The 4,358-nt window shown below is 45.8% G+C and overlaps 1 non-coding gene across 1 annotated transcript; it reads right to left on the bottom strand.

Moving 5' to 3' along the window:
- Window positions 1-107, bottom strand: LOC120257134. The gene has a single exon (XR_005535536.1). It is a non-coding gene; the product is annotated as a small nucleolar RNA R71 (small nucleolar RNA).
- Window positions 108-4,358: the final 4,251 nt, after the last annotated feature.

The raw sequence follows: 4,358 nt of genomic DNA, 5'->3' as shown, positions 1-4,358 counted from the left end.
AAGCTTAGGAATGAGATCTCATCCTTTGTACAATTGGAATTGGAGTCTCTATTTGAGACGTGGGAAAGGTTCAAGGAGCTCCTGAGAAAGTGCCCGCAACATGGATTCCCGGAGTGGATGATTGTTCAGACCATTTACAACGGTTTAAACCCGAGTACAAGGCAACTCTTGGATACGGCAGTAGGAGATAGCTTAGGTAGCAAGATCCCCAGTGAGGCCTATTAACTAATTGAAGAAATAGGGTTAAAAAGCTACCAATGGAATGCTAGGGAGAAGAAAAAGGTGGGCGTCCTCCATGAGGGTGAGATCACGAGTAACCTCATTGGCGGCTCAAGTGGAATCATTGGTAGAAGTTAGATCTCCTAACTCGAATAGAGTGTGATCATGACTACTTGCCGGGGTGTGGTGGAGGACATGCTTCCTCCGATTGCCTGATCTCTATTGGTTTATGCATCTTCGAGTTGAGAATGTCAATTTTTGTAGGTAATGCTATGAGGAATCAAGGAAACCCATATAGCAACACCTACAATCCGGGTTGGAAAAGTCATCCCAATTTCTCATGGAGCAACCAAGGTCCACAAAAAGCCATGGGGCTACTGGGTTTCCAACAACAACAGCAAGCCCCAAACATGGAAAATAGAGTTCCAGGTTTGGAGACCGGAATGAACGATTTGGAAAAGGCCTTAACTAGGTTTGTGCAATAATCTAATACAAGGTTCCAATCAGTTGAGGCTACACTTTGCAACCACACCGCCTCTTCGCATAATCTTGAAAATCAAGTGAGCCAGATTATGAATTCCTTAACGAAAAGGCCACAAGGAAGCTTACCGAGTAACACCGAGACCAACCCTAGAGAGCATGTGAAGGCGATCACTTTGAGAAGTGGTCGTGAGGTTGAGGAGTAGCTTCGGGTGAGAAACTCAAATGAACACGCACCCAGGTTATAGGGGGTTGAGAAGGGATGCAAGCAAAGAGAAGGTGGTGGCACCCCACCTTTCAAAGCCAAGAATCCCTTATCCGTCTAGATTGAAGAATGACCAAGGGGACCGAATAGTACAAGAGTTCTGAGTTTGTTCAAACAACTCCACATCCATATTCCTTTTTGTTGAGACATTAGCCCTCAAATACCAAAGTATGCAAAATTCTTGGAAGACTTGTTGACCAACAAGTGGAAGTTAGAGGAGAATGCATCAGTGATTTTAGATGCATCTGGCTCAGTGGTTTGGCAAAAGAACGTGCCGAATAAGAAGAAAGACTCGGGAAACTTCATCATTCCATGTAACATTGGCAATTTGGGTGAAGAAATGACATTGGCGGACTCAGGGGCCAGTATCAACGTCATGCCATACACCTTCTTTTTCGGAAGCTAGGCTTGGGAGAGCCTAGGCCCACTCGGATGACTTTGCAGTTGGGCGGTCGAGCGATTGAGACATCCAGGGGGTATCAATGAAGACGTGTTTGCCAAGATGGACAAGTACATATTTCACCGTGAGATTTTTGTGGTGCTATCGTCGATGAGGTTGCGGATGTACCCTTGATACTTGGGGAGGCCATTCTTGTGGACTTCCAAAGCATTGATGACATGGACGGCGGAGAGTTAACATTGAGAGTTGGAGATGACAAGCTCACATACCGCCTTCCTGAAGCCATGCGGCATTCTCTTGATTTCAATGATACTTTTGTATTTTTAGACATTCTTGATGAGATTATTGATGAATATATCGTGGAAATGTTCAATCCGGACCTTTACAAGGGTTTTGTTTGACCAATTGATGGACAATGAAGGAATCATGATGCTTGGTTCGACGGAAGAAGTACCATCTACCATGGGGATCATGAAGAAGGTGCTCTGGAAGATGAAGATGGCTAGGAGACTCCACTGAACAAATTGGATGAATCATTGCTAGGTGGTCCCAAGCCTGATAATTCCCTCTCTACCTTCAGAGACTTTTGCTCATCATGTTTCCAAGGCATGGGTAAGAGGGCAACCTTCATCTATGAGCCCCACGTGAGGGTAAGATAAGGTACGTCAAGCTAAGTGACATTAAACAAGTGCTTCTTGGGAGGCAACCCAAGTGTTTACTATTTTCTTAATTTGGTAGTTTAGTGTTTGCTTGAATAAATTGTTGAGTGTTGGTGTCTTGATTTGTAGATGCTTTTGCTGTGATTTTATTGTGGACTTTGTAATTTTACAGTGTATTTTTTCATGTGAATTTGAAAAAGTTTTGATCATTTGAGCTATCTATCATGTTTCTCCTTGGTATAGTTTGCATATTAGAGGCAGGGCTACGAGTGTGTAAATATGTTCGAAAAAGTTCTGCGAGCTGCGAGAGTTTTTCTAAGATATCGAGGAGAAAACACCGCAGTCGTGTAGAATTAACACATGCCCGTGGTTTTGTATTGCGAGCTCATCCCAAGAAGGCATAGGGGCGTGGACTCACCCCTGTGAAAAACCTTGTGATTCTTGCACGCCCGTGGGTAATTTCCACATGGGCATGTGATTTCCTACAGAGACTTGGCAAAGTATCCCGAGAGCACACAGGGGCGTGGATTTGCCCCTGTGGGCGAACTTGTGAAACACGCATGGGCGTGGGTAATTTCCACACATCCGTGCGGATCTCTACAACCGAGCTCTCTCTATCTCGGGAGAAGACGAGGGCGTCGCGGTGAGCCACTGTGAGTTCGGCTTGTGATGCCACACCCGTCTGGAGATTTCCACAGGCGTGTGTAACATAGCGATTTCTTCTCGGGTGGGCGGAGAGACACGGTGGCGTCTGCAGCCCGTGTGGAGTGCAGGCGCCGCAGGCTTGGATATTTCCCACATACCCGTATATTTGTGTTCAGAGGCAGTGAGTGTTTTCTACGAAAAGTGCAGGCGTGCACCTTCTGTGAAAGCTTCCACTGGAGGCGCACGGGCGTGGGCAATTTACTGCATGCCCGTCGCGGTTGTCTGAGAGGCTCAAGAGGCACAATTTTTTTTTAAAGGATTATTGTTTCTCTTGACCCTCATAACCTCCATTCATCTAAGAGCACTCTTATATTGTTTCCCGTCCTTGTATCAACGATTTGGAAGAATTTTGTTTGGTTTTCCAAGCGATTCTGTGTTCTCTCATCTCAACTTGTCGGTAAGCCCTATCTTTGGGTTCTTTCACAAATTCATGACTTACATCGATGAAATCAGTTAATAATGCTTCATTTCTATAATTAGAATGATTGTTTACATTTAGCGCAAAGTTAGCAACGATGTAATGGTGCATTTGAGGATTTTTTAGGCATGGCCGTGCGTTGTTCATGCCTGACGGATCCACACGAGCATGTGGAAATTCCGCCGCGACCGTGTGGATTGCGGCATTCCTTAATTAACTTGTTTGATTATTTTTAATTTTGCAGATTATGACACCCAGGTCAAATAAGCAAGCTGATAAGCGACTGCGAGAGTCATCTCACGAGTCCATGAGCATGAGATTCACCATCCCGAGCACAGGAGCTCGGTTTGAGCGTCTGTCGAGACTTCAGCTTGGACATACTCGATTCTTGGACATAAGTATACTAAGATACTTGCAGCAGGGAGATGAGTTGGCGGATGAGGTCGAGGATCTTGTGTTTCGAGTGGGTGGTTGGAGGCGAGTTGTGCTCGATTAGAGAAACCCGACCATCCGTGAGCTTACATTGGAGGTCTTGTCGTCATTTGAGTTCAGCGGATCCTATATGAAGTTGATGACCTCGACATCATTTAGTTGAGACACTTGGACATCACTATAGTCTTAGTATCACTAAGTTCTCGATTCAGCTCGGCTATGCGAGGAGGCATTCTGAGAACATTGAGGGTATTCTCAATTAAAATAGATTATCTGGAGCTTTGACCCCAGTAGAGAGCTTACTGAAAGCATTATGTGGTCGGGGCTAGTATGAGACAGGGGTGTCAAGGCCGCATGTCTTTTCCCAGACACATGTATCGATATTTGTATGTCATCATAAAGCAGGTCGGTGAATAGCCATGGTTATATGCAACGGCTTTCTGGTGGCGAGGAGCTTACATGCTTGTATTCGATGATCACGGTAGCATTCCGATCCATCTAGGACACATCAGTCGCTGAGTACGTTTGATATCAAGGCGGTATGCAGATTGGAGAGCGATCTTCTTGGGTCCTACATTCACGAGGATTAGCTACGGGGATGGGTCTCTTGGGCGTGATTCATGCGGGCCAAGAAGGACAGATGCACCCTACATTTGCAGGCGATGAGATTGATGGGCGTGGTTCACAAGGTTCAGATGGGGGTTTATGCTCTGGTACTACCAGTTCTGAAGATAGCCGAGGAGGAGGTGATGTCAGGGGCTTCGAGCCTATCCCAGGAGC

This window comes from Dioscorea cayenensis, unplaced genomic scaffold (assembly GCF_009730915.1).
Source record: "Dioscorea cayenensis subsp. rotundata cultivar TDr96_F1 unplaced genomic scaffold, TDr96_F1_v2_PseudoChromosome.rev07_lg8_w22 25.fasta BLBR01001898.1, whole genome shotgun sequence".
Classification (NCBI taxonomy): Eukaryota; Viridiplantae; Streptophyta; class Magnoliopsida; order Dioscoreales; family Dioscoreaceae; genus Dioscorea; species Dioscorea cayenensis.
This window is presented reverse-complemented; position numbering and strand designations above follow the sequence as displayed.